Genomic DNA, 25,305 nt, shown 5'->3' on the forward strand with positions numbered 1-25,305 from the left:
TATTTTTTCGAAATGATTTGCCTACTGAAAGAAGTATAATAAGTTTACTAAAATATAAAATGCAGTATCGAGGTGCAGCCGAGTTAAAAATTTAGATGTATACGTAGGAGTACATCATTTTATAAAATTTAAATGACGTTTACTAAAAAAAAATCAGGGGACGTCATCAAATTATTGCTGGGGACGATTAGTCAAATTTTGGTCAGCGTTTTACCCCCTATACGATATTTAGAGCTAGGTCACATAACGGCAGACAAGAAAAGGCACAAAAAGACAGACAGACAGACGGAAACCAAAAGACTTAATTTTTCGTATCTATTCTAGGGGTCATGGAACATTGAAAAAACATGAAAGTGGAGAGTGACACGATGGGCTCTAACACAATACCTACTTCCTTCGCTGAGGTTGGGAAAGCAAATAAGCTAAGCCAGTAGAAAAAAATCATTAATATATATCAAGTGCAAAGTGTGTTTAAGATTCAACAACTTAATAAAAAAGTCGGTTCGAACATGTTTGTAGCAAAAATAATTAATTAATACATATTTTGTAATTCTTATGTAGTCCACAATTCGATAAAATTTACAATCCAAAAGTCGAAAAAATTTAATAAAACGATTTTCAATTAAATTTACGATTTTTATAAAGAAATGTAATATATTAAAACCTATGCAATAGAAAAAAAAACAACGATTTAATATACAATAATGTAATGATAACAATGTTTGTTTTATAAGTATCAAAACTTGCAGGATGTTCTCACTTCTTATGATTAGTTAAAAAATACTTACGGTCTATTGACGTTAAAATTTGAAACTTTCACTGAAAGAAACGTTATCAAGCACACACATATCTTAGGATATTATTATGATTAGTAAAAAAGAATGTTTAGAATCGAAACAGAAAGTTTGATTAAAGTAGTTTGCCATATGTGTGACCCAAAATTTGAAACACTTTCTGTTTCTTTCTAATTATCATCATTTCTAAAATCAAAATTTAAACTGCATCGCTAATTTAAAGTTAAAGAATTAAATAGAAATTCCTGTGGTTTACAAAATTTTAGTCATGCTCATGACACATGTAGATATATGTATACCTATGTACGTGAGGTAATGTAATTATGATTACCTAATATTACTTTGCATTACTGGCTATATAAGGTACTTATTACATAATCGTATATTATATTGTATACTGAATTTCCGACACTCTTACAGTTGATGTTGAGCCAGTGTGAAAAAATTCAGCTGTAAATAATTATAGAATGTTAATCAAATTTAGAGTTTTCTATATTGGCCATACTAATTGAAAAAGGAAATTGTACCTTGTATCGATGAAATAAAAAAACTTGTATTCATAAATTTACATAATATATAGTGCGATGTCGAAGGAAATCGTAAGTGGAGAAAAATGTACGATCCGATCGAAATTATATTAATCGAACTACGATATAGTGTTGCGTGTTGCTACTATAAAATGTTATTTGTTTACAAATATTGAATAAAACGTGTATAAATAATTTATAGGTCTTTTATTTATCAAAAGCGTGGAATCACTTTTAACATTTTTATGGCAGCTAGGTTTAAGAAGACGGTAAATTTATTTTCAACAAACGATGCATCAGATATTGACCAAGCTGATACTGAAACTGAAAATCGTTCAGAACTAGATAACGTACTTATCGTTGCTAAATTAATAAAATCTTTATTCGTCGATTTTCCTCATAATATTTTAAATTTAAATGCTGTGATTGTTCATGACATTAACACACGTGTATAAATGAGTTTATTACAATAAAATTTTTACAACAAGAGAAACAGCTATTTAAACTGATTTTTAGACACAACATAAATAGGATGCTATATTTCGAACCACATTGTTTTCAATAGAAACTCTAAGCAAGTATGCACTGTTTCTATTAAAATCTTGATGTGTGTTTAGTGTGTGTGTTGTCCCTAAACACGCAAAATTACCTCGGATAATTTCAATTATAAAACTTCTCTAACTTCATTTATTTCTAAATGGCATACTCGAAAAGTTTGAAACTTTATGCAATAAATAAAACATAATTGAATGTCAAACGAACCAGAGAAAGAGTATAAGACACGCGAGACTTTGAACGAATTGCAAGTTATTATTTTTTTATATCATATTCCGAAAATATTCCGAACCCATCTAGAGACTAGAAATTAATGTGAATTTTATTATTTTTGCTCCTTTTTTATGTATTTTATTTCGATCTTGCATGTCGTAGAAAAATAAAATGAATGAATCAGAGCATTGCTGAAAAATTTCGTAGATAATGGAAACGATTAGTGTTTTATTTATTCCAAATTACGATATAAATAATGCTGATATTTGGAAAAGTCCCCATGCACAACGATTAAATCAAATTGAACAGACTCTCATCGTCTTTTTTTTCCTGCAATAAATAAGTTTTATGGCTCTGTTGTTCCATAAATGTAAAGCTGTTCAAATGAACGTCAACACAAAAACAAGGAGAATAAAAGCAGAATAAATTAAAAGCACAATAGGTAAACACGTGTAAAAAATTGATGCGCGGAGCGAGCATCCATAAGGAATTTATGCGCCCTCTCGTGTTGAGTAGCTGAAGTAATAGACTGGCCAGCTTTGACTAAGTAAATCTTAGCAGTGCCCTCTGTTCACCTGTTAACACATTAGAAAATCATTTTATCAATATTGGTTCAGATAACTGTAGAATGTTATTACGTCAAAAGTAGAGCTCCTTTATGAGAAATTAGTAAAAGGTTGTGCCCTTAGATGGCCTATTTTAAAACATACCGCAATTTCGTCTCATTTTAAACAATTTAATTTAAGTTTGGTAAGAATATTAACTGTGTAAGTAATTGTTAGATCCTGTGAAATTACATTGAAGAAGTCATTTATTTTTATAAACAGCCTGTTCAACGCTAAAATCCAGTTTAATTCTGAAAAAAATATTGACGTCAGTAAATTAATTTCATGAATTAAACATGTCTCTGAAGAGAAAAACTGAGAGTCACATTCGTAAAAAATCCGAAGTACAGCAATCTTAATTAACGATAAAGGTGATAAAATAATGATCAATCACACAAAAAAAAAGAACTTTGCAGGTTGCACTAATTTTGGAGTGTCTGGAGCTTTAAGAAAAGACAAACTTTTAAAACTCCAAAAACAGAGCTCCAAGATTTCAATTCAAAGTTTCTTGTGATTATTATTAAGTTGTCTAAAACAAATAAATAGAGAATATTCACAATTGCAGAAAATAAGGAAAGATAGTAGGTAATAAATTTAATAAGGCAGTACATTGCTGTTAGACTAATTCATACTCCATTAACCTATTTTTCATTTTGTACAAAAACAATAGATGTTCAACACAGCCAACTGGAAACAACATATTTTCGAAAATCCCTTGCTACAATACATAATATCATTTTTAAAATTAGAGCAACAGTATTTGTATCTATTGGACATTGTTTTCAACGGTCTTCTGCTTCAAACTTATTTGATACTGGGGTGAATTTCCCAGAAATTAATTTTCAAGAGAACCAAATTATAAACCTGAATTTAAATTCAGAATATCATGGACCTGTTGATATTTCATCGAAATCTACACTTTCAGCAACTGCACAAAATTGAAAGCCTAACCATAAATTCTCATCTTTTTAATCAATAACATCACTTTCTTATACATACTTTTTTTTAATTTCGTTGTTTCTCTTTAAAATGTGTTAGTAATTTAAAGAATTTTTTCCCTCATCTCACATACACATATTTATCATTTTGTTTTCATTGTAATCTGTCCACTTTGGACTTTGAAATCGGAAAATCGGATACAATAATGGAACGACATAAAATGTATATTTGGTTGCATAAGTAACTGTTTAATTTTTTAATTTTTAAAAATTTCAACCATTGTTATAGCCTAGAATAACCAACTTTTTTGCTAAATTATTAAATATAATATGATTAATATGCTATCGAATTGGTGTACCTATGTACCAAGGGTGTACGTATCTATTCCGTTATGGGAAATGGACCTATATTAATACATTTTAAAAGAACATGTTAAATTTTCCAAATAAAAACCATGCTAAATTTATTTATATTCTGGTGCTGGACCTGCTGAAGACCGGCTGTAATAATGACTAGGTAAATTGTTAACCAAATTATTTCTCCAAACTGAAGTTTCTACCAGACCTACCACAAAATTATGATAAAAAAATTGATATCGTAAAACTGTGGTTCAGCAAAGTCGTAATTTTGACTCTTTAAACCATTTTTGTATTTTATTATAGGGTTAATATTAGGTGATTAAATTAATTCTTCAGTTATATATTACTGATGTAATAACTATATGTATTAGTATTTTGAATGCGTTTTAATAAAATAATTAAAACACTTAATACTTATGTCTAATAATATCTGGCAAATAACAAGATACAAATAAATGAAGAATCAGTTTAATCTTCAGTAGTCATCTACTTACTCCAATTAATATCTCTAAGCTGTAAATTATGAACAAATTAAACAACATATATATATATGTGTTATAAGGTTTATATGATTTCCTAAGGAAAACGTCATACGTACCAAATAATTTAAAATCTTATTCATTGAAGTATATTAATAATAACTTCTTCTTTGCCAAATAATAAAATTGCGGTCGCCAAAGTTTTCTTATTTTCCGTAGAATTTTTCTCTCGTCTTTGGTGTTTGACTGTGAGGAGATCTGCTCTAGAGTTTGTTAAAAAGACGTACAAAACAATGGCTAGTACATTCTTCCAAGACAGTAAGTTTTAAAAAGTGTTCCAATAACTTTTCGAATATTTAGAAAACTGGAAAGTGAGAATGATCGATATATATATATAACCATATACTATTCAACAGGTTGCATCTTATTCAACTCTTGAATAATTATTCAGTACTGAAAAATTATTTAGCAATTTTTTAAAATGTGAAATAATAAAATGAAATAAATTAAAATTCACATTTTCTAAACGTAGATCATTCAGTTCTTCCGTTCTACATACTCCACTTATTTATTTCAGTAATCGTTTCAATTAAAAAAAAATGTGTGAATTCATGAAACAAATATCTAGATTGATTTTTGATATATTCTGAAAAAACAATCATATCTTGAATGGTGAAAAGTGTAGATTTTTTATTTCTATTTCTGTCGCGCTTATGTTTCAACAGAGACATAGTTTTTTTTATTTTCAGTTGACTCTTGAATATTTCCAGGACTGTCGAATTTTTTGTGGACAAAATAGTGAAGAAAATATAAGCATACTCAACAATTTCTTCATTTGTATCAAAGGACAAACTTGAGTTTAAGAATGGACGATTTGATAATTAAATAAGGCAAAATTAAATTTTGGATTTTTTTTTGACGAAACTAGAACAAAATCCGTATCTAATTCTGCAGAAAAATAAATTTCTAATTTATTCTATGGCGCTATTTCTGCATTCCACCTTTGTGCATAAAGATTTTATGACACTGACGCGTCACTATGTATAATTAAATTATGCAATACCTCATTAAAATACCTAAATAGTAAATAAAAGACTACTTCAGTCATCACTTTATAACCAGTAATAACGTCGAGAATAACTTTCCTACAGCAGCAACAATAAAGAACATTCATAGGCAAATATGCAACGATGTTAAAAGGAATGTTTTATTTAAACTTCAACAGCGGTAGCCTTACGATACTTTTAACAATGGCAAGTAAGGTCAACATTATCATTAGGTATGTCTTTAACGTGGGTGCCGACCCAAATTTATTGACATTTTACGACTACAATTCTACTTCTTTCATTGCGATCAAAATAATAAATTCTGTTTTCAGCAGGAACCAACACGCAATTTATCGAAAACCCAAAACAGAATAAAAAATTAACATAGCTGCCAGCTTGTTAAAGTCATGAATTCCATGTAAAAATATTTAAATAAATACTAAACCAATAAGAAAATCTGCAAAAACGAAAAAAAGTAACACCTACCAGTTTATACTTTACAACTTCTGCTTACAGTGCAGATTAAGATAATTTTAAATTATAGCCTACCAAAATTTGCGTGTCAAATAAAATAACAATTTATTGTAAAATTAAAAAAAAGTCGAATGGGATACATGTTTTTTTTTGGTAAAACATAATCCAGTCGTGCAAAAAAAACCCACTTCGATTCCACCTAGCACTTTTTTCCAGTAATGTTCTGCGTGTTTCTAAATGCAAATGCGTTTGTCTAACGGGTTCAAAAGCCGATAATGAGTGGTCGTAATAATGGAGAGTGACTTCTGTCTTGTAACAGGTGATTCAGCTTACATTATTCTTATTTCAGGTAAAATCGTCTGCCCCCCTTTACCAACACAAAATGGAGACCATCAGCGTCAACCAACATGTCTGCAATCGCACAACACTGCTAGTCTCTATACGCATACCAACCTAACGGGACGCACCTTTACTTCACCTCTCGAACGACCCGACAGTCAAGTGTTAAGTCACCTGAAGTGTTTAGTGTGATAACTTGTGCAAAACTCAAAATGGAGTGACGTCAAAAAGTGCCAAAAATGTTGGATAATTAACAATATAACTCATGGTGAGTTCATTTCCGATTTCGTCAACATGTTTCGCCATTTCTTCGGGAACACGAAGTGATTTCAACGCTCGATCGAGAGCGAAACGCGGGGATCATTTAAAGGGTACTTTCTGAATAAAAATGTTTTTGGAAACAAGTAACATTTACGTAGCGGTGTCGCATGAAAGGAAACTTGTAGATAGGTCATGCGTCGGTCACGATATATTGTATAACCTTCGGCAAACTGTTATCAAAATTTAAGCCTTGACTTAAGTCTGGAAGAGTATTTTTGTTTTGGTACCCAACTAGGTCGAACAATTTGGGGACTAAAGCCTGTAATTTAATGAAAGTTCCTATAATTAGTAACCCATTATTTGTTTTGCTTTGGCCTTCTCGTCTGTAATTGTAATTTCTCTGCATTTAGGAATTGTTGTTATCACGTTGCCTTAACCCACGTTATTAGTAGGTAACGGTGAACTTTTTTACTTTCTCATTTACATACCGCCTTTGTACGCATTTTGCTCCCACAGTCGTGCAGATTCGGTATCAGTTTAGATGAGTGTGAAAGATAATCGCAACAATCACACAACCTTCACTTTTACCATTTTACTATTGAAAGATGTCCAAATTGCACTAATTCCATAAACGAACAATTAAAAAATATCGTTAAGCAATAGATCGTTCCGCTGATCTTACCTAATGAAGCAGGAAATATTACAGAATCGCAAAAATCAGTTTCTTCGCAAAAACCGAACGAATCTGGAACGGAAATGTTGCAGACGATGCTTGGGTTTCTTCTGAGCAGAAAACACACGATGATCTAAAATTATAGGTATTTCAACGGATTTTTTAATAGGCGATGATTTAATCCTCGACTTTGACGCATGGAGCAATTAAGTTTTTTCATTTTTCACAAATGCTGCGATTTTTGCATGTCGGCGGAATCATGGATTCCACGAATTAATGGCAAGTTAATTTTTACGTTCGTGTTGGAACTCTTTGAACTAACCAGTTTTTGTAGATAGGTAATCTCTACGCAAATTAGTTCGGTCAAGTTCTGGAAAATTTAATGGCGGTAAAATGTAGCCAAAGTCATTCGGGCCACTTGACCATGACGTTTCTGCCTGATACACTTTATATCTTCAATTCTTTAAACTCAAGATACAGTTTTTGCATTACCGGATTTCATTTCATAGAAAGTCATACCTACTTGGGAAATCTTCTCTTAAAAAAAATTATCTAGAATAGTTGATATCACATTCATGCCATTCAACGTTACGCAGTTCGGATTCTTTTATAGCGGTTTTATGCTTAGTTCGGAACACACCTACTGTTAACAGCTAATAAGTTACCATTCTTGAGTGGAATATATCTTTAGTGAGTCAGCCAACAAGGATCTTTTGTGTTTATAGAAAGTGATGAAACACGTCTCTTATTTAATCCTTTTGGTCATAACTGAATTATGAATTAATACAGATATCGAGTCATAAATTAACGTTTCAGAATTTTGATAATTAGAATGTCTAATTACGTAACGTTATACATTTTCGCACGTAGTACACGTCCACCAAAAACAAAAGCATCTTTGTTGCACTCCAAAGACAAAGAAGGTTGTGTTCTTCACAAACAAATTAGTTTTTGTCTATAGTCCATAGTTACAAGGTCATTCTTAACATCATGCTTTACATGTTTTTTTAATAATTTATACCCTGCAGATAGTGCTCAAACACATACCTACTGTTGTGTGAAATATTTGTTTTGAATTAATTTTTAACGTTTATTGGTTAAAAATGGCTATAATAATTAAAGTGCAATACTAAAACAGTCTTAAAAAAATGTCATTTAATGTGTTTGCATATCCCACAAGATTTAAAAATAATATCATTAGTCACTATTTATTTATTCATTGCCACCTCTTATGTGAGCACAATTACTAACACTGTTATTATTTTTCATGAAAGACAATAAACAATGACTTTACATACCGCATAACAGATACTTCTTGTGCATATTACAGACTTTATAAATTCTTTCGTGATTACAGGATAACACAGTCAGTTGAAATAAAAATATGTTTTTCTTCGAAAATTCTTCACTGTGGTCACCTGCAGTTAAAATAAAACCAAAGTTACCGCAAAATGTCTGAATTATGACACCAACACTGCAGTTTGGTTAGTTTTTTATTAGTTAGATAGGGTTTATAATTAATAGGTGGTGGTATATGCAAGTTGTAACTGTTTGCAATATTTCAAAAATAAAGAAAAATAAACGGGGACTTTAAGTGTTTACAGGTGAATAAGTTGTCTCTTTGAATTTTTTCAATACACATTTAAATTACAGATTTCACGGTTTAATAATTCGTTTAAACATCTGTGTCTATTTCAGAATTTTTCCATGATGGCGATTTAAATAGTTTATTGATATCTTAACCGCAAAATTCAATCTTCTTTGTCTCGGATTTGATTTGGTAATGCAGAGAGATTTTTTTATATAACTCTTTGGAAGTTATATTATAAGACTAGCACAATTATAGCAACAATATTCCGTAATAAATAATAATTATTAATAACTACCTGACAGAAGATACAAAACGTAGGTATGTTTTGAGTCATCAAATAATTGATCACAACTAGTTTTACTGGATGGACAATGTTTTTTTTTTATAGTGTTTTGCAAATTTTGCTGTTTCTTTGCGCTTCCTTGGTACGTAATTTACGATGAATTATGTAATAAATTCTTCGGGAAAATACTTTTCTTTTCAACAATGCGCGGAAATCCGTTGCCACGTAAACTAACTATTGCGAATGAAAATGATCTTTGTGACCTATTCTTTTGGATAATGTCGAACTGCGCCGCTTTTTCTGAATTACTTAATTCGGCTTGCATTTTTTTTATAAATTTTTCAGTTTTAATTATGTATAATACCATTTCACAATTTTGTAAAGAAAAAAAAAAGACATGTTATGGTAAGAACCAACGAGAGCTATTCCGAGCCACCCATTGCGGAAAATCATTATTTTAGTATTACATGGTTAGTTACTTTTATTCCGAAAATATATAGTTAAATATATAAATAGCAAAATTATTCTGGTCAAATTAGATTAGCTTTGTTAAAATCATGTTTGGTAATATAATTACACTTACAAAATAAAATAAATTTTGCTGTTTGATGTTATTAAATGTGTGTAATCGAAGATTATTTTTTAAAATAATGGTTAGTTTAGTATTTAAAACTTTACACAGATACATTAAGTTTTGTTACTTTTTTTTTAATATGTACCAGGAACTAGAGGTGCTATTGGAATGTAAATATATTAACGATCCCATTAATTTTGACAATTTTAGCTAAATTTTAAGACCTGTATAAATACTTAAAATTTTTCAGGAAAAAATCTATATTCGGCGCACTTGGAATATTATCCATTTTTATTTATATCATTGAAAAGTATAGAAGTGAGAAACTAAAGGAAGTTGCTTTAATTTTTGATGAAGCCGGAAGTGCTGTGATTAATTTTATGTCCCTAATTAGACTGATTTTATGGGTTCTTCATAACTCTTTCTATTATTGAAGTTTTTATTACACGTTACAGACTTTTTTCAGAAATGCTGTTAAATTATTACAAAAAGCAAAATTAATTTCACTGTGTTATTCCCCTCGACATGTGTTCAAAGCCGCAAGTTATTTGTACCGAAAGCATAATGCTGTTGTATACTAATAAAATTTTATCACCTGTTAGAGTCATTTAGACCTATAATGCTCGAACAACCTCATCTTCAAAAATCCTCAATCAAGTCATTGTACGAGTATTCCAGATGACGCTTGCACCTTTGACATTTGCATAAATCTCGGTTGAACTCAAGAAAATAGCTGTTCATCAGAGATTCACTCGGCTAAATGCTGAAATAAAATAATTTCGTAATATTGGAAGGCAACTACTTGACCATCTACAAATACAAAAACTAGTTAACTCCTATTTGTTAACTATTTATTGTTAACAGTTTATCAATCGCTAAGCTTGAATGGCACGTAATTTATGATTTTATGGGCTAAGTCTATAAGCAGCAAGTTGTTATAAATTATAACATCATATTATTGTATTTATATGACTCAAATTTTACAAAGTGTTCTCTAGAAATGCGATTTTTATTATACTGCACAATTTATTGCGGTGTGAAGTTCTGACGTTGTCTACTTCGTTACTTACTATTCATCTCTTTTCTGTATTATTTATTTTCAACTATTCATCTATTTGCATGGATTTTAAACTTGATTTAAAAGGGACACTTAAAATTTTTGCAAATTTTACAATCATTGCTCTTATATTTTGAACCGGAGCTAAGGCGAGGGATTAAGATACTCCAGGTACCAGTGTAACGAGAACCTCGTACCTGAGTTTTTGATCTATAGTTAGAAATTACCCTTCCTATATTATCTAAGGCGTGTAACGTTTAGTAAAATTCTTTTTTACGAAAATGTAAAAAATAATTATAACAATTATCTTTTTGACCACAAAATACATAATTGCTTAAAATATGTGTTTGTAAATTTCAAAAGACTTTACTAATTTAAAGTATTTGTCAAATTAGTGGTGACTAATTGATAAAAACAGGTATTAACATTATTATTAAATTCGTTATTAATAAGGTCGTATATTTAGCACGCAAGTGCAGTTTTTATACATATTTTTTAACTAATTATCATCTACTGCGCAACTTCGTAAACTAAAAAGAGGAAAGTAAATTCAGTAACTGTTTGTTGATGTAGCTAAGCATGTAATGTAAATATATTCTGCGATTTTAAGAGTAAAACTTATCTAGTATGAAAAGCATGGTATTTTAAAAATGAAACATATTTTAAAAGTTCAAAGCATGAACATTTGCTAGCCTTAAACGAATTCACAAATAAACTAATATTACCAAATTTACTCATTCATATGTTACCAGGTACTATGTACCTACTAAGAATACAGTCAACAATAATGAAAGAGCATTTTCTGCTTTTATATTAACTTTTTCAATTTACGTCACAAAAATATTTTATCAACCGGAGTGAACTGTAACAAATTTTACTTCATTTAATACTTTCACTTGAAAAAGGAACTAAAATTGTAACGGTAATTTTACAGAACTTCCGTGTGTGTCCTAATGTACAAAGCGTATACCTATGCTATAAATTAAGAAACTTCGAACTTAATAATTATGACACACTTGTACTACTACTAATCTTTTAATTTGTAATTATTGTGTTACATTGTTTAAAAATAACTTGAAGAGCAATAAAAGTATGCTGAAGAGTACTGAGTTTACACTGGATACTAATATGTGAATTTGTGAGAATTTTAAATAAACATTGACTAGTAGGAAACTCTGTTTATAGTATTTCCATAAAATAACAAAATTAATTTCCACAGTAAATTAAGAGGTAAGATCAAAACACATCATCATTCGCCAAAATTATGAAGTTATCTAACCAACCACGTATCATGTTATTAATAACAAATAGGTATATGGTCATCGTAGATAATTATCTAACGGTGTAACAATGAATACTGTAACGATATAGCAACTAAAAAACCGACAAGGTTAGTTCAAGGTTGTCACAAATTAAACGGTTAACGTTAGTGTGTCCATGATGTTTAAAGTTAATGTAATATGCGTGTTAAATTTCTACGAGAACGATACGGAAATGATTTAAAATTGTTTGGTAAACCTGCAGGCTTCAGACTTGGTAAAAAATAATAAAACTTACACTTCCATATGGTACTAAAATGTAATTCTACTTTCTTGATGAATTAATTTAAAGTTTAAAACAAATTTTATACCACAAAAATAAACCCAAATAACTTTCGCTTGAAAAAAAAAAATTAAAAAGAAGTGTTGGTTGTATTATTTACTTATTATTTAGGTATTACTAGGAACTTGCTAATAGCATGCTGTCAGATTAGCGTATTTCGTAGATAGGGAGATAATGTTGTACAAGATGTTTACTTGTTACCAAACAACCGGTCTTTAATTACGAAAAATAGATAGACATGTGGGCACACAGATATAACTAACACTCCAGATAATTAATTAAAAAGTTAAATTTTTATTATTCATCCAGTTACATTATTTGAAATCAATGGTTAATTAGCTCATCACCAATTTCAACGCACTTGCGAATATGCATCCTGGTCATTAGACTTTTAAATTCTAAATACATAACTCTTGAGAAATTATGGTAATACTTATGTAATTACACTTGTTTTCATTATGTTCATAAATTATTAAAGTTTTGGTACCAATTTGCATCAGAAATTAAAGTTTTAATTTCTTTGCTGTCCTCAACTGTAAAATTTGCCGTCGATTTTAGTTAACACGTTTTGTTGTAAATTATAAATATACTGAAGACGACAACTAGATTCTTAAATAAAGATTTATTTATTTATTTCTTGAGTTGTTGGGAACAAAGGCCTTTGATATGTAAAATGTAATACTACTGATAACATTACTATGTTGCAATTATTCCGAAGCAATTATAAGAACCGTTTCTGGGATAAACGATAAAAGCTACTTGTTAATAGCGACACAAATCGCAATCTTTGAGGCCGATAAAGACGTATTGTAGTCGAAATGGAGACATAAATGTTTTTGTAGTCTTAAAGTGAACTAATTTTTTATATTTTTTGCTTCCTTCACTTACTATATTCTGTGCTTAAAATGAAGAAAATATGGATAACAGTGACTCCATTAATTTTTTTCACTCTTCAGACGTTGTAAAGAAGCGTGTTCTGCAAAATCAAAATTGAAATACTTACCTAAAATAAAATATACGTTTTTCAGTTCTTTGCTAAAGCGAAAAAAAAACCTAAGGTCTACAGTTCTTACCTCATTACCAAAAATTTAAGTAAAACGTAGTAATACAATAAAGGGTAGGTAAATGACATCTATATTTTAAAATTTTATTTATTGGATATATGTACAATAAATTGCGCACTTATGTCTCCATAAAACAAACATTGAAATACAGATATTACAGATAACATTATTGCGAATTTTTTGTGAACCCTTCCATTTATAAAAAAATTAAGAAAATTGGAAGAATGTGGAACGTCGCATCAGAATTTCAAAAATAAACTATAGTTTTAAAACCTAAGAAGAGGCCAATAAGGATGTATAAAAATATATAGAATGTTCTTTTTGACAAATCTAAACTGGGATTTATAAACTTGCTGTTGACGTTGAAGTTCCCATTGCAGTTGCTGTTCCCGCTGACGTTGCTTTTAGAGCTGAAAATTGTCATTTATAAATCTTCGTTGCCAAGCTGACGTTGATAGTAACTTTGATATTCAGCTTTTGCCGTATTTAAAGCGGTTTCTACAACAAAAGTGGAGGATTTAAGTCGATTACTTCAAAAATTTACCATTTTAGACATTTAAGTTTCTTGTTGCCGAAATAAGTCTACACATGTTAAGAAAAAAAAAGGCAAAATGTAGCCCCGCCCACCCGCCCTATCTCAATTGTGATGATTTTTTTATTCGTCGCGAGTCAAGGGGGCGGAGCTTAACTGCAAAATATTTATTTCTCTACGAGAAATTGAAAAACATACTTTTGAGTATCGTGTTGTTCAAAAAATACTATGTATATTAAGAAAAATTAAGCCAAAGATTACGCCCCACCCCTACCCGCCCCGATCTCAATTCTCAATTGTGATGAATTTTTCATTCGTTGTTAGATCGAGGGGCGGTCTTACATTTTGCCTTTTTGTTTTAATATGTGTAGACTTGTTTTCTCAAGATGAATTTTAAATCATGTTTAAAATGTAAAATTTGTATAAGGAAATATCAATTTTGCAATTAGGGTCCGCTCTTAATTGTTGTGAAAAGATGGCTAAGTGTATTAAGAAAAAAAAGGCAAAATATAAGCCCCGCCCACCCGCCCTAGCTCAATTTTGATGATTTTTACTTCCCGAGCGTAAGCAAAGGAAGTATTGTAATCGAGTCCGTCGGCCGACTCTCTACTTTTACGTTTTCTCGATCTTTCATGACCCCTAGAAGACGAAGAAATAGGTCTCCCATTTCCGTCTGTCTGTCCGTCTGTCCGTCTGTCCGTCTGTCCGTCTGTCCGTCCGTCTGTCCGTCCGTCTGTCCGTCTGCCGTCCCGGATTTTTATTAGACAGATAATCTCCGAAAGTACTCGACCGATTGTTGTGAAATTTCGTACTTATATTAAGAATATCATGTAGATGGTAAAACGCTAACCAAAATTTGTCTAATCATCCCCACCACTAATGCGATGACGTCACTTCAAAATTGTACATAGTAAATGGGTTTTCAATTGTATAAAATAACATAGTCCTACACATGTAGTTTACAACTCTGAATCGACTTTTCACCCGAAACGTCCAGATTTTTGGAAAAAAAATCAAAATTATAAAACAATATTTTGAAATTTAATTTTTAATCTGCTAACCAGAATGCTTTGAAATGTTGCAGATGTTTTAAGGCTATAAAGAGCATCATAAATCTTTAGTCAAAAAATATTTGCTTATCCCCTCCAAAAACTTGATGACGTCAGCTCAAAAGTTTGTGGAATAAATCATATCTAAAATGTACAAAATATGATGAGTCTGTACTTGTGATTTATCATTCCATTCATATTTTTGGATTTGCATATACAGGGTGACTCAAAAAAATTAATGAATGCGTAAATATATTTTATTGATTTAATCAGGAACTACAAAACCGAATGCTCTGAAATCTTGCAGATGTTTTAAGGTCATAAAGAGCATAATAAATGTTTAGTCAAAATATATTTGCTTATCCCCTCCAAAAACTTGATGACGTCAGCTCGAAAGTTTGCCGAATAAATCATATCTAAAATGTACAAAATATGATGAGCCTATACTTGTCATTTATCACTCCATTCATATTTTTTGGATTTGCATATACAGAGTGACTCAAAAAAATTAATGAATGCGTAAATATATTTTATTGATTTAATCAGGAACTACAAAACGGAATGCTCTGACATCTTGCAGATGCTTTAAGGTTATAAAGAGCATAATAAATGTTTAGTCAAAATATATTTGCTTATCCCCTCCAAAAACTTGATGACGTCAGCTCGAAAATTTGCCGAATAAATCATATCTAAAATGTACAAAATATGATCAGTCTGTACTTGTGATCTATCACTCCATTCATATATTTTGGATCTGCATATACAGGGTGATTCAAGAAAATAAATGAAAGCGTAAATTTATTTTACTGATTTACTCAGGAACTACAAAACCGAATGCTTCGAAATCTTGAAGATATTTTAAAATTATCATAAGCATGGTAAATTTTTGATCAAAACGTATTTGGTCGTCCCCCCTAAAAAAATTATGATGTCACCACAAAATTTTGCTGAATAAATCCTATCTAAAATGTACAAAATATGGTGAGTCTCTTCTTGTGATTTATCATTCCATTCAAATTTTTTCGATTTGCATATACAGGGTGACTCAAAAAAATTAATGAATGCGTAAATTTATTTTATTGATTTAATCAGGAACTACAAAACCGAATGCTTTGAAATCTTGCAGATGTTGTAAGGTTATAAAGAGCATAATAAATTTTTAGTCAAAATATATTTGGTTATCTTCTACAAAAAACTGATGACGTCAGCTCAAAAGTTTGCCGAATAAATCGTATCTAAAATGTACAAAATATGATGAGTCTGTACTTGTGATTTATCATTCCATTCATATTTTTGGATTTGCATATGCAGGGTGACTCAAAAAAATTAATGAAGGCGTGAATTTATTTTATCGATTTAATCAGGAATTACAAAACCGAATGCTTTGAAATCTTGGGAATATTTTAAAGTTATTATAAGCATGGTAAACTTTTGTTCAAAATGTATTTGTTCATCCCTCCTAAAAAAATTGATGACGTCACCCTTAAATTTTGCTGAATAAATCCTATCTAAAATGCAAAAAATATCATGAATTTGTACTTGTGATTTATCATTCCATTCATATTTTTTAGATTTTCTTAAGAGGTGGTTCAAAAAAATTAATGAAGTCAATTTATTTTATTGATTAAATTAAAGGCAACACTTATTATTAGTGTTACACCTCAACCAACCCAATTTGGTAGACACAAAATTTGTTAAAGGAAAAACTCGGTTGAAACAAAAGGGTAGCACGCTTATTTACATCGACTTTAACATTACAGACCTGCATTTGTTTTATGCAGTCACTTGGTTCCGCGAATGCGAAATAGACATGTTTATAATCAACCAATTGTGAATTTCATCCTCAAGAATTAAAATAAAACGCAATGTATATATAAGCGGAAGTCGAAGCAATAAAACCGATGGTCGTTTTGTTTACAGTTTCTCTGTTTGACTCTCACGTATGCTGTTACGCTTGTCATCTTAAATTAAGAATGTTTATACATAAACGATTTTCAGTTGCCCCTCATATTACTAGACAGCGGATTTCTGTCGGGCTACGTCACGATTATAGGGGGGGACGTGCTGGATTCCATAAATATAATTAACGATTTATTAATCAAACGGCTAAGTAAATGAGAACGGGAATTAACAGCAGAGTGCAACGAAACAACGTTATTCTAATCTCAAATAAACGAAGTGTAGTCCGCAACGGTAATGAATTCGCATCCCGTGCGAACCGTACCGAGTTTGGCCTTGCCTAGCCCGACAGAAATCCGCTCTCTAGATATTACACACCGGCGCCGTATACGTGAGTAAATTGTTTTGATATTTTATTGATTATAAGAAATCAATATTCAAAACGACACAATTCATTTTCCCGAAAATTTGGGAACACAATAATTTTATTCTTAGTATTACACTACATCTATCCCAACTGATATACGTGTCCTTGCAAAAATGTTGATGACGTCATCACAATTTTTTTTTAAATTCCCACTACAAAAATGTAATGAGAAAAAAAAACATAATAGGCATGCAGTCGTCAAGTTTCCGACAGCGAGGGAAGTACTGTCTAAACTCTTTAGACCAATTTTCTTTATTCGTTGTAAGCCAAGGGGCAGAGGTTAATTGTAAAATCCTTATGTTTTTACAAGAAATTACCATGTGAAATATGTTCTTAAGTAATCGTGTTAAAAGAAAACCAAAAGAGAAGCCCCACCCATCTGTTTCGATCTCAGTCGTGGTGAATTTTTCATTCGTGGTCAGACCGAGGGGCGGCGCCCTATTGCAAAACCGATACTTTCTCACAAAAATTTACCATACTAAACATGTTTTACCTTTCTTGTTGTGAAAAGAAGACTAAAGTTTGTCTAGAATTATAAGAATTTGATGGACTCCCAGAGTTAATTCGTTTTACAGCTCTTTTCCAACCTCAGCTTTTCCAACAAATTTCCAACAAATTGATGGTAGGGCTGTAAACTTTGGAAGAGCATAAAATTCTTATAATTTTAGACAAACTTTATGCATATTAAGAAAAAATATAAGCCCTCTTAGTTATAATACCTAATCTGTTTTTGTGACGAATAGCAATAAATCTTGTTGATTTAAACATCAAGAACTATGCATAAGTACTGACAGAAAGCTACACTGTAGAAAATGATGGCAGCTATTTAAAATATGAGGGTTTCGGGGAACAGGTGATTAAATGGTTTAATATTAGTGAAGCTCATTATTTCTATCAAAATTAGATTTTCGTGGAATTACGGCTGTCAACCAGAAAAATGTCCCCCCTACTTCAGGGGATTTTTCTTCAAGTTGACAATACTGCAGACCACCGCAATTTGATTGGTTCAAAACCCAACGTCAACGGCAACGTAACGGCGAAAATTAAAAGTTGGTAATCTCGAACGTCACCCCAAAGGCGTGCCAACTTTCAACTGGAACGTCAAGGGATGATGTAAACGACGCATACTTTCCCTGCATATTTATCTTACAACGTTAACGTCAACGACGAACAGCAACGTCAGCGGCAAGTTTATAAATCCACCTTAAGTTGTGTGTTATGTCTCAAAAATAAAACACTGTGTTTAACCGAAAATAATTTTAATTATGCTACTTCAAGAAGCGTACATGTTTATTCTCTAATAATAATATTAATCAGATATCGAAAAGCCCGCGTTTGGTGCCTCACCCTGTATATGCTTTGTAAAGACCATGTTTTGCTTTAAAAATAAAATTGTTACAATATACTTATACAGTTAAGTAATTTAGAATTTAGCAGGAAAAGCATTTGTACATACTTTTGGTAATAATCAGTAAGTAACGTGTAGTTTTAAAGTCATTAAAATTCCATATTCGTGGACTGCAATTTCATTTTACACTACAACTTTCGAAAACTCTTCAAACTAAAATTTAATGTCTCTAAATTTAAATGCCGTCTATGAAAACGGGTTTAAATTTGAGCATATGTGAAAAAGAGGTTTAAAAAGGAAAAGACAAACACTTGTAAAAATGCATTTGCCATTTCAATTTTTTGGCACTATTTACTAGCTTTAAAGTTTTGAAAGAAATTTGTATAATTCAATTAATCATAATTTTTTATTAGCAAGGAAAGTAAATTAATCTATAGAATTGCGCATTTGTTTGTAAATGCATTGTTTCCGCTCACTGACGCACCCGAATAAATTCATAAGAAATCATTTGTTAATTAATTAGGAGTAATTAATTATGTCTGTTCATCAACATCACTGATATTATAATGATCATAATGAACTTAAAGTTCAGTTTTAATTCCTCTAACTTTACGTTTTTACTTCCCGAGCGTAAGCAAAGTCCGTCGGCCGACTCTCTACTTTTGCATTTTCTCGACCTATCATGACCCCTAGAGGACGAACAAATAGGTCTCCCGTTTCCGTCTGTCGGTCCGTCTGCCCGTCTATCAGCCGTCCCGGATTTTTATTGGACAGATAATCTTCGAAAGTACTGGGCCGATTGTTGTCAAATTTTGTATTTATATTAGGTATATGATGTAGATGGTAAAACGCTAACCAAAATTTGTCTAATCATCCCCACCACTAATGTGATGACGTCACTTCAAAATTGTACATAGTAATTCGGTCTTAAATTATTTGAAATAACATAGTCTTACACATGTAGTTTATGACTCTGAATCGAGATTTTACCCGAAACGTCCAGATTTTTGGAAAAAAAAAATCAAAATTAGGAAACAACATTTTGACATTTAATTTGGAATCTACAAAACCGAATGCTTTGAAATCTTTCATATGGTTTACAGTTACGATAAGCATGATAAAATTTTAATCACCATGTATTTACTTATCCCCTCCAAAAATTGACGACGTCAGCTCAAAAGTTTGCCGAATAAATCGTATCTAAAATGTACAAAATATGATGAGTCTGTACTTGTGATTTATCTTGCCACTCATATTTTTTGGATTTGCATATACAAAGTGACTCAAAAAAATTAATGAATGCGTCAATGTATTTTATTGATTAAATCAGAAACTACAAAACCAAATGCTTTGAAATCTTGGAGATGTTTTAAAGTTATCATAAGCATGGTAAATTTTTTATCAAAATGTATGTATCCTCCATAAAAAAAAAAATTGATAACGTCACCTCAAAATATTGCTGACTAAATCCTGTCTTAAATGTGGAAAATATGATGAGTTTATACTTGTAATTTATCATTGCATTTATATTTTGTAGATTTTTTTATACAGGGTGACTCAAAAAAATTAATGAATGAGTCAATTTATTTTCTTCATTAGATCAAGGATTGCAAAACCGAATACTTTGAAATCTTGCAGACGTTATTGTAAGCAGGGGATCTTTTTAATCAAAATGTATCTGTGTATCAATCCCAAAAAATTGATGACGTCATCTAAAAATTTTGCCGAATAAATCCTACCTAAAATGTACAAAATATGGTAAGTTTGTACTTGTGATTTATCATAACATTTATATTTTTTGGATTTGCTTATATAGGGTGACTCAAGAATATTAATGAATTAATGAATTTATTTTATTGAATTAATCAGGAACTACAAAACCAAGTGTGAATTATAGCATCCAAAAACCAAATAAAATGTAGTGTTTTATTCAATAAACGGAAGTGAGAGTAATAAAAAAGTCTGGACCGTCGGATTGTCATCCTGTTATTGCAATTTGTAGAAACCATGTTTTAGTTTCGTTTGTATTTCACCGTCACGTCTATAGGTTGATAAGTGTTATGGTTATTTGTCTTAAATTACAAGTACTATACAAGGTGTTTATTTTATCTGTTCACACGTGACTATTTTTGCATAGGCAAGACGACTTCGTGCAATTTATTTTTTTTTTTAATACGCAATCATAGCAATCACAAAAAGAAAATGACAAAGATGTCAGTGCCAAATAATGACAAAATTGAAAAAATTAATTCAATTTATTTTAATAATAGGCATGCAGTCGTCACGTTTCCCACAGCGAGGGAAGTACTGTCTAAAGTCTTTGGACCAATTTTTCTTGTAGTCCTCTAAAAACGCTACAAGTGAAAGACTGAAAGTTAGAGTCATTGTAACGAAAAATTTTGTTTAAATTAGTTGCAAATAAAATATTATTGTTTCCATCAGTTTTAGAAATAAATGCCGACAAAGAAATATTTGGAGCATGTTGTAACTAATATACCATAATAAACCTACGCCAACGACACTAAAACCAATCTGATCAACAGCACGCTACATGACCAAGTCAGTCCTAAACACAACCTTTTCGCTGCGGCACGAAAGCGACCACTTTTTCCACGACGTTGAAGTTAAATAACTGTAAAAATACTATCCTATACTTAACTCTGAATCAAACCTAAAAAACATGTCACCAGGTGTTTCATTTATTACTCAACACGCGAATAATAGCGATTTGGAAAGTTTTATTTTTCTACAATACCCATAAGACAAAGAGATGGGTGTGTACACAGGAACGGCAAACATTGTATTGGTGTTATGAGGCCTCCGATAATTACCAAAGCCAATCTTTGGCTCGCAGAAAACGATTTTTCCCAAATCGTAGACATCGAGTTCTACATCTTGACCACGTCATGACCTACAATAACTTCAAATGACCGATTCAATGCACGTCACATGAATGGGTGTGAGGTCGCATAACCTCACGTATGTGAAGAGAAAGAAAACCAAGATGGATATCGAGGCCCTGCAGAGGCGATCAACAAGACAAACCCGAAGGCGATGAGATCATTGACCAATGCGGTAAACATTGCGTGTCTGAAGAAATGGCAAAAACTGTCCTGCAATTACGAACTTGGCATGTATTTTTGGATGGGGAAGTTTGTAGAACTGTAGAAGTAGTAGGTTCATTAATGTGACTGGAGAAAGAATTTAGATTTTTTTTAGACGGTGACACAAGCGTTTAAAATGTAGTACAACACTGCAACAAAGCTTGGTTTCTAGTACTGGTGGTTGAGACATACGTGTTCAAGCCGCAAGAAATGTTATCCGTCTGGATTATTGAAGGATAACAGTGTTGTGTACATATAGATTGTTTTACAACAACGCTGTAAAGTATGAAAACTATTTATGATATAAAGTGAACAATTTGAAGCTTACAGTATCTTGCAAAGACAAAGGATATGTTTCGTTTCTTTGTTACTTTGCTTTTTAATTCTGGAAGTTTTGAAAATTTAAAGTAGATCAATCAAAACGATTATCCTCTGTCAATATTGAACTGTTCACAAAATCCGACTAACTACATATATTGTCTAACAATATACAAAACAGTTGAAGAGGAGGTTTTTTCTTTGTGGTAGAAGTACTTACGTCATTATTTTTTTTTTTTACTTATAGAACAAAATACAAGAAATATATGTATTTCCTGAAAATCGTGCCAATCTCCATATTCGGTGTTAAAGCTTATTAATTACCGTTCCATATCTAAAGTTCGTATGTAATTTTTTTAAAGTTTTTGAAATGGTTGAGTATTTATATGTCTACACACATGTTAGGAATTATATCACTCCTGAACAACATGAATTTATCGATAAGCATTTTACACCAACAAACCTAGCCTATTTTTCGCAATTTCTTGCTGAAGCTATGCACAATAAATTTCAAGTAGACGTTATTTATAATGATTTTGCAAAAGCCTTCGACATAAGAACAGCGAACCTTCAGCTCTTTGTGTTTTATGGCAATATTCTAAATCTCATGCGATCGTACTTATGTGATAGGTCCCAATACGTTTATTACAATGGGTATTCTTCTTGTCTATACAATGTGTTATCTGATATTCCCCAGGGAGTTAATGTAGGACCTCTACTCTTTGTCTGATTTATTAACGATTTACTCACTATGTATTTTCAAATGTCGGTACCTCATGTATGCGGATGATATTAAAATTTATAATATTGTTAACATTGTCAACGTTGCTCAACTGCTTCAAGGCGATCTACATCTTTTCGAAAAATGGTATCTAAGAACAGAATTAAATGTAAAATTATTTTATTTAGTTGTGTACAATTTTCTATCATGTTTGATTAGTCGTTTAATAATAACGGTTTAAAATTTTAAAAAAATATTTATGATTTTAAAAATATGCCATATATCGCGTTTCTCATATTCTTTGTAATGAACTTGAGGTGTTATCATAGGCAGGTAGCAAATAATTAACAGTGTAACACTATACGCAAATTTAATTGTGTGTATTATTAGTATAAATCTCTTCCCTAGCACCGGAGTTTGAATTGTCGGAATGCTTTGCATATTTATGTTTTAATAACATGTAAAGTTCGACGAAAAATATAGTGGGGGCAGTAAATCCGTTTGCCTGGGAAGACCTTTTCCTACTGTAATAAAAGTAAGAAATAAAAATTATTTCAATGCCGCGCCTGGCCTACCTAATTGTCTGTGCAGCATGCCATTGCTTGTATTTATTGAATTTTATGAGGAAACCACTGTAAAGGCTTATGAACTAAATAAAAGTCGTATACGCACTATATCTTTTGTCAGACTTTATAGTAAGGTCCCCATTACACTTAATGTGTTCTACATGTAACTGAAATTTTAGACATTTAATTTAAGTTACGCTCAATTTAAAAGAATAGTAAATGATTTAATAAAAACAATTAGGTAGCAGTTCTTTTATTTTTGCTTTGTATTTCAAATGTGATAGTTATTAGACCATTAAATTAAATTATTGTATACTTTATATATCGAACTTTTACTGAAAAATTTCGCAAAACCAAACTTTAAAAGTTATTAATTTAACTTATTAAATTATTAACTTTTAATGATGTATAAATTAGCAAAAAAAGAAGACAAATAAACGCAGAATTAAATTTAATTTAACAAAATAACAGAAACAGAGCGATAATTTAAGAGACGTCTGTACGAGTCAACGGCATTGTTTTCGCGTGAAAACGTTTATTAACTGCCAAACTTATAATCAAATGATGAAAAATACTCTTTACAACAACAACCTCCTTTATTGTTTTATTAAGAAAATATCGTACTTGGTCTGTTTCTATTATTTTGTTAAATTTAATTTAATTTAATTCTGCGTTTATTTATCTTCTTTTTTTGCTAATTTGTGCATCATGTGTCAGTAGTGAATGGTTCTTTAATAAAGGAACGATCACTAGTTAAATTAATAATTTTTAAAGTTTGGTTTTGCGAAATTTTTCAGGGTGGCCGGTTTTTTTGCCGGTCAGTGTAATTACTAATTTTATTTATTTTTTCTTTCTTCTATTTCATTGTTTTGTAATTAGCTGACTTAATACATTATTGTTAATTTGAAAAATGCAAAACGTGTAAAGAAAAAAAATACATTGATGAATAAAAACAATAAAACACAGAAAATAAAAAATTAAACTTCCTAGATTATTGTAATTGTTATAAACATTGACCTCACAACGTTCACAACTCCAAAAACAGTTTTCTTACTATTATTTTCTCGAGTGTTTTTACTTCTCCAAGAGTTTTCGAAATTTATTATATATTTATTAATATTTTATTCTTTTAATGGATTGAATCTTCGATGTAGCTCTCGGCTACTGTCGTCGAGTTCACCCCCACGACGTTTTACTTCTGTGATATTGGCACCAGAATCGGCCAGAAGGGTGGCGATGTTCTTCGAAAACAATGGTCGGTATACTAGTTAGCATCCTGAAGATTCAGAAATTTTGCCACTATGCTTGGCATTGCTCCCAATTTGTTGATGCCAACAACTTGATTTGCACATTTTCTTTTTCGAATTCGGCATTTTCACTATCAAAATTGAACTCCTGTCTTCGATATTGTCCGCAGTTAATCTCGTCAATTTATCTCGCCTCATTGCTCCCGATATTCCGAATATTAGCGCTACCTAAATAATTACCTAGATTATTTATGATCATGCAAGCAATACATTTAAATTACCTTGATCAGTAAAAACCGTTGTACATCATCACTTGTGAGAACTTTCGACTATTTTGCTCGATATCCAACCGGCTTCTTCTTGAGAAAAGGCACTAAGTTTGACTATCGTGTAATGTCGATGTTTTCATTAATATTAATTGTGGCTTTTAACATCGAATAACTTGACCACAATGTTAAGGATTTTGCACTTTGGAACCTGTCTTCCAAATAAGCTATAAGAACGTTTTCCGACGTTTTCTCCACTTTTTTAAGCACCACTCTTTAAAGTTTTTATAGGCGATTTCCTATTGTTTCTTGGATTTTTTAGGTAGTAAGTTGTGAATGGCGGCACTTGCCGTCTCGTACATATCTAAGGAGGTATACGGACGCTCTTGTTCG

General features: G+C 31.1%; 1 protein-coding gene and 1 long non-coding RNA gene across 2 annotated transcripts in view; one reads left to right on the forward strand and one right to left on the reverse strand.

Moving 5' to 3' along the window:
- LOC135133000 (uncharacterized) overlaps window positions 1–25,305 on the reverse strand; it is a 179,969-nt gene that overhangs the window by 79,267 nt on the left and 75,397 nt on the right. The gene's annotated exons all lie outside the window — the stretch shown is intronic.
- Window positions 6,185–25,305, forward strand: part of Myo10a (Myosin 10A) — a 98,631-nt gene continuing 79,510 nt past the window's right edge. Inside the window, exon 1 of the mRNA XM_064061217.1 lies at window positions 6,185–6,598. The gene's annotated coding sequence lies outside the window, so the exon portion shown is untranslated. The remainder of the gene's footprint in view (window positions 6,599–25,305) is intronic.

Source organism: Zophobas morio, unplaced genomic scaffold (genome assembly GCF_036711695.1).
Source record: "Zophobas morio isolate AGI-343-1 ecotype UQ-CSIRO unplaced genomic scaffold, CSIRO_AGI_Zmor_V1 ptg000021l, whole genome shotgun sequence".
In the NCBI taxonomy this organism is placed as follows: domain Eukaryota; kingdom Metazoa; phylum Arthropoda; class Insecta; order Coleoptera; family Tenebrionidae; genus Zophobas; species Zophobas morio.